At 43.7% G+C, this 14,377-nt stretch overlaps 1 long non-coding RNA gene across 4 annotated transcripts in view; it reads right to left on the bottom strand.

Moving 5' to 3' along the window:
• Positions 1–1,432: 1,432 nt before the first annotated feature.
• The window catches only part of LOC142497834 (uncharacterized), a 130,768-nt gene continuing 117,823 nt past the window's right edge, over positions 1,433–14,377 (bottom strand). For 3 of the 4 annotated variants that reach the window (XR_012802333.1, XR_012802335.1, XR_012802336.1), the window contains exons 2-4: positions 13,530–13,598; positions 10,120–10,164; positions 8,574–8,758 (exon numbers count right to left, since the gene is read on the bottom strand). This is a non-coding gene — a long non-coding RNA (uncharacterized LOC142497834). Of the gene's footprint in view, positions 1,478–8,573; positions 8,759–10,119; positions 10,165–13,529; positions 13,599–14,377 lie in introns of those variants that run through there. The other variant, XR_012802334.1, reaches the window with a different exon arrangement.

Below are 14,377 nucleotides of genomic sequence, written 5' to 3'. Positions count from 1 at the left end.
GAGTGGGTTGTGAGCGTTATAACTCACACTTTGAAACGCCTCTGATTCAGGAGGTCTGGGGCATTGGGTGTGAAACATAGCACCAGTGACCAAAAGGTAACTGCCCTAATTGTTTATGTTGGAGGCAGGAACCAAGAAACTGAATGTTTTTTAAGTGTGATACTTCACACTTCAATGGAAGCCAAAATCTGCTTCTAAGAGATTTGATTGGGGCCAGGGGTGCTGTTACCCAAGGAGAGATCAGAATGAGTGACCTTATTAAATATAAGAATATTATGAGATGTCCTCGGCTGAACATGCTAAGAGTTACATATGTGTATTCGTGGGACCAAGCCCCAACTAACGAATACAGACACCCGAAGTTTAGCCGGTTCAAAGAGACAGATATTAATATCTCTCTTAATTTTAATATTACACTGTAATATTTAGTCTCGTTGGGAGCGTCATGCGTGACGGAATGTATTAATATGTCTCGCGTGCCGGTAGGTATTACTGAACTGAAGTTATGAAGTTATTTAGATAGGGAAAAGCAGTTTTTAAATGTCCTTGGGTGGGAGGAGTTTTACTCTGAGGAAAACTGTCAACTTCACCGCTGATTTATGAGAGGGGCTGGGTTTAGGTTGTGTTCAATGGGAAATAATTGTATAAGGACCAGGCTCAGCCTATGGCTCTTGTCCTTCATGCCAGAGGTCCTTCATGTGTCTTCATGACCTGCCTGTCTTGCTGTGATGTCAACTGAAATATGGAAGAAATGGCCCATCCTGTATCCTGATGGCTTTCTTGTCATAATCTTTAAGTAAGTGTCTATATTTTTTCTGTTATTTGTATATCTTGTGTGTTCACCTTTATCAAGGAATAAATTATATTTTATCATATCTAAGTCTCGTCCCAGTTCAACCCAGTTATATATATTTTGGTGTATTATTAATAGCCTGTCACAAAGCTCCCATCACATTAGCCTCACAGGTAACCGCAGCACCCTTAGTTATAGTACCCTAGGGGTACACCCGCTACAGACAGAGTCACCAATCTGTCCAAAAATTCTATTTCATGGCTAATTATGTTTGAGCCATTGAGGCTGTCACCCCTTAGTGAATAAAACATGAAGATGTATTGCTTTGCAATGTAATACAGGCCTAATTTTAAGAGGAGATAAGATGAGAAAGACTGAATGGGTCACAGGTACTGTACCACCTGTCACCTTATTGTGGGTCTAGACTGAAATACTTGGGTAAATACTTGTGTATGACCCAGTTTACATTTTCCTATTAGTAGTAAGTAGTATTACCTTTCCTGACAGGACACTGGTCCTTTGTCACACAAGTAGAGGATCCCTTCCATAACAGTATGTATCCCTCATCACAGGCACATCGCGGATTGCAGTTATAGGTGCAGAACGTAGGTGGGGACTGGTAATTCTGACAGGTCAGTGGGCAACTGATATCACATTGCGCAAAATGCATGTGAAGTGGACATTCTGTGGGAAGAGGTTACACATCACATAGATAACACATACAGATCTTCCCAGGACCAATCATTCATAACCCCTCAGTGAATCAGCCTCCTTGCCTTAGGCTGCGATTATACAGAAAAACGCCTGTGGTGTCGCCCGTAGCGACATCACATGGCGCAACCACAATTTTTGAAAACGCATTAACTGTCTCCCTGCTTTGCAGTAGCAAGCGAGGAGACAGCTGAATTTGGTATAGACACTTATCACGTATGTATGAAACTTGTTTTTTGCCTCGCACAGTGTCGCTACGGGCAACACCACAGCGGTTTTCTGTATAATCTCAGGCTGCGTCCACACAAGTGTTGAGTGCGCTTTGCGTGCGGCGCTTGTCGAGTTTACTTCTTGCAATCTGTATCTTCTTGTATCCACTCACGCGGCGAGCGCGCGCTCGTGCTCATGCACATACGTTCTCCCAAGCTTTGTGCTTGGGGAGACAGTTCAATTTGACTTTCGAGCTCAGAGCAGGGTCACAATTAAGGAGAGAAGGGGGGGAGAGTGGTACAGGGGGGGAGAGAATGGAGAGAAGGGTGGAAGGAGAGAAGGGGGAGGGGAAGGGGGGGGAGAGAGGGGGAGGGGAAGGGGAGGGGAAGGGGGGAGAGGGGAAGGGGGGCGAGGGGAAGGGGGAGAGGGAATGGGGGGAGAATGAAGCAGGGGGTGGGAATAGGGGGGTGCAGTGGGAGAGAGAATGAAGAGAAGAGGGAGACATGGGGAGAGAGGGGAGCAAAGGGGAGGAGAGGGGAGTCGGGGGGAGAGAATGGAAGGAAGGGGGAAGGAGAGAAGGGTGGAGAGAGGAGGGAAGGGGTGGAGAGAGCAGGGAAGGTGGGGACGGAGGAGGGGAGAGAAAGGAGGGAAGGGGGGAGAGATGAGGGAAGGGGGGAGAGAGGGGAAGTGGGGGGAGAAGGGAAGGGGGAGAGAGGGAAAGGGAGAGAGAGAGGAGGGAAGGGGGGAGAGAGAAGAGGGAAGTGGGGAGAGGAGGGAAAGGAGAAGGGGGGAAAGGAGAGAATGGGGGAGGGAGAGAATGGAGGGGAGAGGGTAAGGGAGAGAATGTAGGGGGGAAGAGGGGAGGGGAGGGGGGAAGAGGGGAGGGGGAGGATGGAGGGAAGGGGGGAGAGAGACGAGGGAAGCGGCGAGAGAGAGGAGGGAAGTGGGGAGGGAGGAGGGAAAGGAGAAGGGGGAGAGGAGGGAAGGTGGGAAAGGAGAGAATGGGGGAGGGAGAGAATGGAGGGGAGAGGATAAGGGAGAAAATGGAGGGGGGAAGATGGGAGGGGGAGGATGGAGGGAAAGGGGGAGGGAGAGAATGGAGAGACACAGACACGTAGACACACAGATACAGCCCCGATCCAGCCAATGACACGCCCCTCCTTTAATAGCCACGCCCCCCACTCCTGCACTAAAATTATTGCAGGACAGCCGAACGCTAATGCTTGACGATTTTGGTGTTACACACTGACACATGAATTCTAGTGTTTGCAGCATTGGTATGGTGTAAATACACTTATTCACTATACAGTATATGCTTACTTGGTGGTTGGGTTGTTTTTCCTTTCACCATCAGGAATGGCAGAGCTGCAAAACAGGAGAAATGTTTGCAATTAGTGTTGTAGATCTTTGTGCATTTGTGTCTATGTCCCACTCTTTGAATTCGATTTATGAAAATTTTCTTCTTCTGTGAAGAATCCTTTTCAATGCCGGTTTTCAGAAGCGCTGAATCAGCGGTCCCGTTAGCACGGAAGCGCTTAGTAGCTATTGTTCTGCACAGTGTATATCTGTAGGAGTGGCACAGTGCATTAGTATTTACCAATTAGCTGAAAACGTACTGTACTCTACAGTTTAACTCCAAAAGCAAAGAACATTATCACAGGTTCTTACCTGACTGATAAAGCTAGGCCAATCACTGGGTCTTTTCTGTTATACGTAGGATGAGTGTTACAATTCATTCTCATAATATTGCCAGTCTGCATGGAATGACTGGCAGTTACATGCAGTTACATCCCAGTGCAGTGACATTTAAGCTACAGCATACTATACTGGTACTGTATATACGTTTCAAATTACATTGTATCAATCTGCAGAAATACAGTAGCTGTAATGCTTTTTACATTTTATCACCGTTCAGAGCAACTTCAATTCAGAATGTGCATCACTTATCTCAAATGGATCAAGGTATTTTGCTTTGTATTAGCACTTTGTCCTTATCACAAAGCAATATGAAGATTGGTCATAGTGAGTAAAATCAACCAAATATTCCAGTGTATCTGCTGGGGACAAGCTTGAAAAGAAGGAATCAGAACACTTTCAGGGATATTCCCTATTCAGCAGAGGCAAAGGTGACAGAGGGGGTACTCTATTCGATATCATTACAGATTAACATTGACAGGTAGCATTGGCATTTACTTTCTTCATGCAAGACTACAGTATAACCTCAGCAGATATGACATGGATCTAATTGCATTCTCTTCACAGGTATGTCCCTGATATGCAAGTCCTGTTTTGAAAGAATTACACTCCTGGCTTATACTAATGATTTCTCTTGGTATGTCCCTGATATGCAAGTCCTGTTTTGAAAGAATTACACTCCTTGCTTGTACTATTGATTTCTCTTGGTATGTTTGAATTTCAAAAGGTGTTTTTTTTTTTTTTTGGGGGGGGGGGGGGGTTCATCCTCTTAACTGTTTGCTGTTAATTGACCAACTGGACTAAGCTGATTTATTGGGGCATGGGGAGGGTAATGTGACTGCTTTAGATGTACATAACACATATCCCCCCTGCATTGGCATCTTAAGTGTGATGCATTTAAAGTGATCATGTTAAGTGACAATAATAGTTAGACTATAGTTTGACTAGAGGTGACTGGGGACTGCATCCTTTCTGCAAACTCTTACTCAAGGCAACAAACGGTGAGCTTATATGACCACACTTTGATCCCATGCTTGTTAACCTGCCTATTTTAACCCCATACCCCTTTACAACTTATTTCACTGCAACCTCTTCCAAAACTGACTGCACAAAAACAACTCACACACCAACTCAGCCCACTGAAACCCAGAACTGACTCTAGCATTGCAATGCAGCAAAACATTTGACAAGGAACAGGCACACCCCTGCTGTTTAGTCTGCACACACTCACTTTGCTCACAACAGGTCCATGCAGCACTGCCTACCTCTGGCATCATGAACCTGCTATGTATCTTTACTTTTTTCTTTCTCCTGGCCTCATGGAGATGATACTCCCTCTATCCACTACAAACTCCTCCATCCTGGCCCACACCCAACATAACCATACACCCTCGACTACTCAAAAGCCTTTCACTATCTACAGAATGTTGGTGGAGAACTCTAAAAACCAGCACACCAACCACTGCTCACTCTAATTGCAAACAACACAAATTTACACCTTGCAAACAACTACCCAAATTTCTGCTCATACTATTACTCTCTTTAGCAGGTGATATTGAACCTAACCCAGGTCCTCCCATTTCAAATCTGTCCCATGCCCCTGAAAATTCCACCTTTAAATTCCAAAAAGGGCTATCTCTCACCAATATAAATATCCAGAGCCTGCTGCCCAAACTGGACAAACTAAGGGCATGGTGCCTTATGCATAAACCCAAAGCCATCGTTCTTACAGAAACATGGCTAACCCCTAAAACCCCTGATGCAAATATCGCCATTCACGGAAACTCCATTTTTAGGAGAGATAGGTCCAAGAGAGGAGGAGGGTGCTATTTTATATTGTAGACACATTACAATTTACACTGTTAAATTGCCCCCAAGCCCACCCTCTTTTGAAATTCTAGTTGGCAAAATCTGCCTCCCCTTTTCTAAGCCCATCTTGCTCGCTGGCATCTACTGCCCCCCTAAATCCCCTCTACAATCTCTGGCTGATATCACCCAGTTTCTTGGCTCCATTTCCTCTCTGAACGAGAAGAGTGAGCTGCTAGTTCTTGGGGATTTCAACTTCAACTGGCTTGACCCTAAAAACCATAAAATCCTGATACAACTCAAGCCACTTAACCTTTCACAACTCATTTCCCAACCCACACGGACAAACCTGAAATCGCATAACCATTCCTTGCTAGACTGGATTCTCTCCTCAAGCCCCAGCAGAATCCAATCCTCTGGCATCCTTCCTGACATTTTCAGTGACCATGCAATAGTGTACTGTGTAAGGAAAATTAAAACGCCCCATTCAAGCCCTAAAGTTTTCCTCACTAGAACATTTAAAAACTTTAACCCACAACAGTTTCTGGATGACCTTACCAACTGCCCATGGCACAGAATTGATTTAATTCCCGACCCTGATTCTGCGCTCGACTATTTCCAATCCGAGTTCTTAAAACTCTGCGATACCCATGCTCCACTACGCAAAATAAGGATAAGGGGGGCCCATCTTCCATGGGTTACATCTGACCTTATTGCACTCTTCCAGCTCAGGGATACCTTGTGAAAAAGCTACAAAGTAACTGGCACTACCAAGGAACTCAATCACTACAGTTGCCTGCGGAACATGTGCACAAGGCAAACAAGGCACGCAAAAGCACAATATTACTCTGACAATCTCCACCAAAATACATCACACCCAGCTAACTTCTGGTAGGTTATCAAAAACATATTCCAGCCTCCTAACCATCAACAACCAAGTAATATCACTAAGGGGGATATCAATTGCTTCCATAGTGAACTCTATCCTGTCTGCATGCCATATCCCTAAGACCTGGAAAACTGCCAGAGTTGTCCCAATCTTCAAAAGTGGGGACAAAAACACTGTCTCAAACTACAGACCAATCTCACATCTCCCAATTCTATCCAAAGTCATGGAAAAATGTGTCCACTCCCAATTAAGCGATTACTATACCAAGACAAATTTCCCTAGCCAATTCCAATCTGGCTTTCGCCCCAAACACTCTACAGTAACTACCCTGCTAAAAGTTTGCAATGAAATCCAGTGTGGAATGGAACGGGGACAACTCACTGGTGCAGTATTCCTAGATTTTGCAAAGGCTTTTGATACAGTTGATCATGCTATCCTGCTTAACAAACTCCAGAGCTTTGGAATAGGTAAGCATGCTTTAAACTGGTTTCATTCCTACCTATCAGGAAGATCCCAACATGTGTCCATCTCAGGCTCTAACTCCAACCCCCTGGATATCACCTTTGGTGTCTCGCAAGGCTCCGTTCTGGGGCCCCTACTCTTCTCAGTGTTCATTTATGATCTTCCCACAGCTTGTAAGGAAGCCTCAATACACATGTATGCAGATGACACAATCCTATATGCACACAGCCACAGCCTCTCTGACCTTCAACACATACTTCAGTCTGACTTTTGAGACTCGAAAACTGGATCTCCCAAAACAAACTGTTTTTAAACACTGACAAGACTGTAACAATGGTATTTGGGACCAAGACTAAATTTTTAAAGCTTCCAGCGACTGAGCTCCAGATTAGAACCAACGCTAACACCACCCTAACCCCTGTCACTAGTTTTAAATACCTGGGCTTATGGTTTGACTCCCACTTAACATTCAGAATGCACATTGATACCCTGACAACCAAGACCTATGCCAAACTAGGGGTACTTTACAGGAACAAATCCTCCCTAAGTCTCCTGGTCAGAAAGCGTATCGCACAGCAGATGCTAATGCCAATAATTGACTATGGAGACATAGTATATGGCACGGCACCTCAAACCCACCTTGGCAAACTTGACACCCTCTACAATTCAATTTGTCGTTTTGTTCTCCAATGCAACTACAACACACATCACTGCGAAATGCTCAAAGAACTAGATTGGTCATCACTAGAGTCTAGGCGCAAAGTTCACCTTTCCTGTCTTGCCTTTAAATTCTTTATGGGCAAGCTACCCAGCTATCTGAACAAGCTCCTCGCCCCTACCACATGCAGCACTTATCACCTAAGATCAGAATCCAAAAGACTTCATGGTCCCAAGGCTCAACAAAGTATCCGGCCGTTCATCCTTCTCTTACCGTGCACCCCAAAACTGGAACAACCTACCAGAGACTCTCACATCCACCACCAGTGTAAGTTCTTTCAAATTTAACGCTGTCTCACATTTTAATCTGTCTGTACCTGTTTCATTCGCCCATAATATATATTTTCTTTAACTGTGCATGCAATGTCTTGTATATAATGTATACCCTGTTCATTTATGTAACTGTATTTTTAACCATGCATTATTTGTCCTAACTCTGTGCCCAGGACATACTTGAAAACGACAGGTAACTCTCAATGTATTACTTCCTGGTAAAATATTTTATAAATAAATAAATAACTTTATGTAAGATAATTCATGTCTGACACAACCCATAGTAATGGCCGGTATAAGTTTGTAATGGGCAGAAATATTCGTTTGTAATTATATAAAATGTGGGAAGATATGTGTGTTGCAAATATCAGATAATTAGCTTCCCTCTTAAGGCTTCCAGTAATACTGTTAGCTGGGGTACCTACATATGTGCCAGATACATCTGAAAACAAGGAAGAATACAGGGAGAGGGTTATGGGGTATTGGATAATTCTTGGATTAAACTGAAATGAAATAATTCCCCCTAATCAAAGAAGCCAGGACTAAAAGAGTCACATGGAAGTGAGACTTATAAATGGAAGATAAGACACACTCCCACCACGCTGGGATCCCTCATCAGTGGAGGCGCTGCAACGAGTGTAAGTATATACCTCAGGTTCCCAGTGATGGAGACTCAGGCCTCTTGTTAGCCTCATAGGTAACCGCAGCACCCGTAGTTATAGTACCCTAGGGGTACACCCGCTACAGACAGAGTCACCAATCTGTCCAAAAATTCTATTTCACGGCTAATTATGTTTGAGCCATTGAGGCATCACCCTTTAGTGAATAAACCATGAAGATGTATTGCTTTGCAATGTAATGCAGGCCTCATTTTAAGAGGAGATAAGATGAGAAAGACTGAATGGGTCACAGGTACCACCTGTCACCTTATTGTGGGTCTAGACTGAAATACTTGGGTAAATACTTGTGTATGACCCAGTTTACATTTTACTATTAGTAGTAAGTAGTGTTACCTTTCCTGACAGGACACTTGTCCTTTGTCACACAAGTAGAGGATCCCTTCCATAAAAGTATGTATCCCTCATCACAGGCACATCGCGGATTGCAGTTATAGGTGCAGAACGTAGGTGGGGACTGGTAATTCTGACAGGTCAGTGGGCAACTGGTATCACATTGCGCAAAATGCATGTGAGGTGGACATTCTGTGGGAAGAGGTTACACATCACATAGATAACACATACAGATCTTCCCAGGACCAATCATTCATAACCCCTCAGTGAAGCAGCCTCCTTGCCTTAGGCTGCGATTATACAGAAAAACGCCTGTTGTGTCGCCCGTAGCGACATCACGCGGAGCAACAAAATTTTTTGAAAATGCATTAACTGTCTCCCCGCTTTGCAGTAGCAAGCGGGGAGACAGCTGAATTTGGTAAAGACACTTATCACGTTTGTATGAAACTTGTTTTTTGCCTCGCACAGTGTCGCTACGGGCGACACCACAGCGTTTTTCTGTATAATCTAAGGCTGCGTCCACACAAGTGCTGAGTGCGCTTTGCGTGCGGCGCTTGCCGAGTTTACTTCTTGCAATCTGTATCTTCCCGTATCCGGTCACGCGGGGAGCGCGCTTGTGCTTAGGCATGTACGCACTCCCAAGCTTTGTGCTTGGGGAGACAGTTCAATTTGACTTTCGAGCTCAGAGCAGGGTGACAAGTAAGGAGAGAAGGGGGGAGAGTGGTGCGGGGGGGAGAGAATGGAGAGAAGGAGAGAAAGAGGGGAAGGGGGGCGGTGAAGGGGGGGCGGGGAAGGGGGGCGGGGAAGGGGGGAGGGGAAGGGGGAGAGGGCAAGGGGGGAGAGGGGGAGGGGGAATGGGGGGAGAAAGGAGCAGGGGGAAAGAGGAGCAGGGTGGGAATAGAGGGGTGCAGTGGTGGAGAGAATGAACAGAAGGGGGAGACAGGAGAGAGATGGGAGGAGAGGGGAGCCGGGGGGAGAGAATGTAAGGAAGGGGGGATGGAGAGAAGGGTGGAGAGAGGAGGGAAGGGGTGGAGAGAGCAGGGATGAGGGGGAGAGAGGAGGGAAGGGGGAGAGATGAGGGAAAGGGGGAGAGATGAGGGAAGGGGGGAGAGAGGGGAAGTGGGGGGAGAAGGAAAGGGGGGATAGTGGGAGAGAGAGGAGGGAAGCGGGGAGAGAGGAGGGAAAGGTGAAGGGGGAGAGGAGGGAAGGGGGGAAAGGAGAGAATGGGGGAGGGAGAGAATGGAGGGGAGAGGGTAAGGGAGAGAATGGAGGGGGGAAGAGGGGAGGGGGAGGATGGAGGGAAAGGGGGAGGGAGAGAATGGAGAGACACAGACACGCAGACACACAGACACAGCCCCGATCCAGCCAATGACACGCCCCTCCTTTAACAGCGACGCCCCCCCACTCCTGCACTAAAATTATTGCAGGACAGCTAAACGCTCATGCTTGAAGATTTTGGTGTTACACACTGACACATGAATTCTAGTGTTTGCAGCATTGGTACTGTATGGTGTAAATACACTTATTCATTATACTGTACAGTATATGCTTACTTGGTGGTTGGGCTGTTTGTCCATTCACCGGCAGGAATGGCAGACCTGCAAAACAGGAGAAATGTTTGCAATTAATCTTTATGCATTTGTGTCTGCGTCCCACTCTTTAGATTAGATTTATAAATATATTACTATTATCATGAAATTCCGCTCTATGAAGCAACCTTTTCTATGCTGGTTGATAGAAGCGCTGAATCAGCTGCCCCTTTAGCCCTGAAGCGCTTAGTAGCTATTGTTCTGCACAGTGTATATCTGTAAGAGTGGCACAGTGCATTAGTATTTACCAATTAGCTGAAACCTAGCTCTACAGTTTAACTCCAAAGGCAAAGAACATTATCACAGGTTCTTACCTGACTGATAAAGGTAGACCAATCATTGGCTCTTTTCTGTTATATGTAGGAGGAGTATTACAATTCATTCTCTTAGTATTGCCAGTCGGCATGGAATGACTGGCAGGTACATGCAGTGAAGTCCCAGTGCAGTGACACTAATAGTATTAAGCTACAACATATATACATTTCAAATTACATTGTATCAATCTGCAGGATTAGCTGTAATGCTTTTAATATTTAATCGCAGTTCAGATCAACTTCAATTCAGAATGTAAACAAGTAAAAACTCTGGCGCATGAACCCAATGATCTCTATAAATACAAAGCTTACTATGCCGAGCTATAAATTGGAGAAAACCTGGCGTATAAACTAAGGGATCTGTATTAATAGCAGAACGTACTGTGCCGCGGTGCCTAAGGATAAAGTATTCAAGACATTTAAATATAGTACAAAATATACAATTATTAAAAATACAATTTAAAATATACAATGCCCAAACCTTGATTAAACGTAATCCTTTTATACAGAACCTAAACTAGAGATTACATTGGGATCCATACAGTATGTAATCACATTGTTGTACTGTAGTAATCTGTCTCAGGCACTGATTTAATCCCTGATGGAGATTATCACGTCAGTTATATATACTTTGGATGCGTTCCTTGTCTGTTAGTGTAGATTTCTGTTTTGCTTTATCCCTCTAACAATTTGCAAAAATAATAAAAAATAACAATGAGTTAAAGATGTTTTTCCTCAAAGGGTTTTTGTTTTCATCTTCAACATAGGAAGCTGGGGTCTCCAGAGCTGAACTGCTTTCATTATAGCTCAGGAGACCCCCTGTTTCCTGAGATATTAACCATCCGGTAGCATCCCCAGCTGGGTAAACAATGTGGAGGTTTAACTCTGAATCATGCAGCACCGACAGCGTCTTCAGAGTTTGTATTTCTGGAATCAAGGGTCCCAGGAGATGAAATGAACGCAGTTCAGCTCTGGAGACCCCCTGCTGGAATGCTGCTTTAATCTCTTTTCTGTGATGGGGCCCAGTAATGCATTACATTGCAGCACACCGTCTATCCGCATTGCTGCTAGTTGGATCAATAAAAGTAAACGAGTTGTAATCCCATCTGATAATGGAAGGGTTACTATGGGTTTTTACACATTTTCCTCATTGTAATCATTACAGGACCTATTATTAGAATAAATTATTAGGCACGCTCCTTTGTCTAATCAGAATATATAATTCAGTATTAATCGCGGGATTAAAGGTTTCTGTGGCTGTAGTAATTGCTGTGGGACAGCAAATGGTAGTAGAATAAGAGCAGTGAAGCTCCTTACCTCCAGATTATTACCTCACCCCTAACACATGCAGCACTTATCATCTGAGATCTGACTTCAAAAGACTGTTCATTGTCCCAAAGCTCAACAAAGTATCCGGCCGCTCCTCCATCTCTTACCGTGCACCACAAAACTGGAACAACCTACCGGAGACTCTCACAGCCACCACCAGTTTAAGTTCTTTCAAAACTAGTACACCTAGTTTGGCATAGGTTTTGGATGCCAGGGCATCAATGTGCATCCCAAATGTTAAATGGGAGTCAAACCATAAGCCCAGGTATTTAAAACTAGTGACAGGGGTTAGGGTGGTGTTAGCGTTGGTTCTAATCTGGAGCTCAGTCGCTGGAAGCTTTAAAAATTTAGTCTTGGTCCCAAATACCATTGTTACAGTCTTGTCAGTGTTTAAAAACAGTTTGTTTTGGGAGATCCAGTTTTCGAGTCTCAAAAGTCAGACTGAAGTATGTGTTGAAGGTCAGAGAGGCTGTGGCTGTGTGCATATAGGATTGTGTCATCTGCATACATGTGTATTGAGGCTTCCTTACAAGCTGTGGGAAGATCATTAATGAACACTGAGAAGAGTAGGGGCCCCAGGACAGAGCCTTGCGGGACACCACAGGTGATATCCAAGGGGTTGGAGTTAGAGCCTGAGATGGACACATGTTGAGATCTACCTGATAGGTAGGAATGAAACCAGTTTAAAGCATGCTTCCCTATTTCAAAGCACTGGAGTTTGTTAGGCAAGATAACATGATCAACAGTATCAAAAGCCTTTGCAAAATCTAGGAATATTGTACCAGTGAGCTGTCCCAGTTCCATTCCACACTGGATTTCATTGCAAATTTTAGTAGGGTAGTTACCGTGGACCCCCTGATTCCTGAGATATTAGCCATCCGGTAGCATCCCCAGTGAAAGCCAGATTGGAATTTGCTAGGGAAATTTGTCTTGGTATAGTAATCGCTTCAAGCTGCAGTTCAGTCTTTTTTTTTTTTTTTTTTTTTTTACTTCAATAGTTTCATGTGGGCAATCTCTAATTACCTAAAGAACTGCATAGATGCCGGTCAATTCGTTCTCCGTCTATTGATCAGCAAAGTTTGGCGACATCTTTAAAATGGGGAATGTAAATCGTTGCTATACAGTAGGAACAAGCATTATTGTTAAAATAGAATACAAGAAAATTGGTGTTTCAAAGTTGTTTTTTTTAAAACAGAAAAAGCTAAAAGTATTTTTTCTAACTACAGAACTGATTTATTAAAAAAAAAACCCACATGCAGGATATTGCCTGAACTGCAGCTTTCATTGGGAGTGAACACATTTTTCCATGCCTGCAGACAGACAGAATAGAGTTGACTATGGAAGCAACTAGTTTGGTAATGGCTTGGGCACAAGTCTTAGGAACTTAGATTCCAGTAAGTCAGGTCCACATTGGCTGCTTTGTTTTAATTTGAGGAGCGCTTTTGTAATCTCTTCGGATACTGGGGACAAATTGAAAATTGTGAGCAGTGTTGGGAAAGGGTGGGGCTATAGGGGTACTCCCAGAATGAGGTTCATGTTTGTGGTTTGGGTTGCGTATTATAGCGTAATGTGTTGTACACTAGCAAGGATACAAAGAGGGATATCAGTAATTGCTGTATGGGATTGCAGGATCTGTGTTTGTAAACTGTAGCATGAATAAATATAGGTGAGAAGTGATAAAATACAATGACATGGAGTCCTTGGTAATATAAAATATATATATATACTCACCCAATGTCAGCACCAGGAGGGTTACCCTAAATTCCATCTTTAATTATAAGTTCCAGGTTGATCAGTTGGCTAGGATGAGATAAAGGGAGAATGTACATTAGGAGTAGGGTTTCAGATACAGAGAGAGAACTGATTTGTGGGTAATACACACACACGCACATGTATTTGCAATTGACAAAGTCAGTAAATGAAATATCAAACATTTGTATAAACTTACACAGCCAGGCAATAAAGTTATAACAGCCAAGCAACATTTCTTATAAACTGTTTTACTGCATGTTTGTCGTTTTCCGGTGGAGTTTGTATATAAAGAAATGGGTGTTTTTTTTCTGTTGAATAAACTGATTTCAATGCCCTCATACATTTCTAGCTAAAGTCAATGGTGAATAGAATATCATTACAATTTAGTTATCAACTTGCCAATTCCCAATCGTTATGAGGGGGACATCCTGATAATTGACTGAAAATGTGTAGTTTCTCTATTTTCTCCCTAAGCTGTAACATATTGACAAGTATTATAACAACTCTCTTTATTTTTTTATCCTATAACAGATGCCAGCACACACTTTATAATACTGTATCTGTATATACACACGAGTATACCCGGCCAGTTATCCAAATATACTGTTTTTTCACGTTGCCATCTTTGATAAAGCGCATTTAGACGCATCAAACACACAAAATAGAGTGCATGAGAAGACTGAGTAAATCAAATGTAAATGCTTCATTTGTTCAATAAACAAGTTAAAAACTTACATTTGCAAAACAGATAGTCAATCATATAGAAGTAATCTCCCCACACCGAGGACATGATGGAACAAGCTATAATCACCGGGCAGTGAGATGTA

Source organism: Ascaphus truei, chromosome 6 (genome assembly GCF_040206685.1).
Source record: "Ascaphus truei isolate aAscTru1 chromosome 6, aAscTru1.hap1, whole genome shotgun sequence".
Taxonomy (NCBI): Eukaryota; Metazoa; Chordata; class Amphibia; order Anura; family Ascaphidae; genus Ascaphus; species Ascaphus truei.
This window is presented reverse-complemented; position numbering and strand designations above follow the sequence as displayed.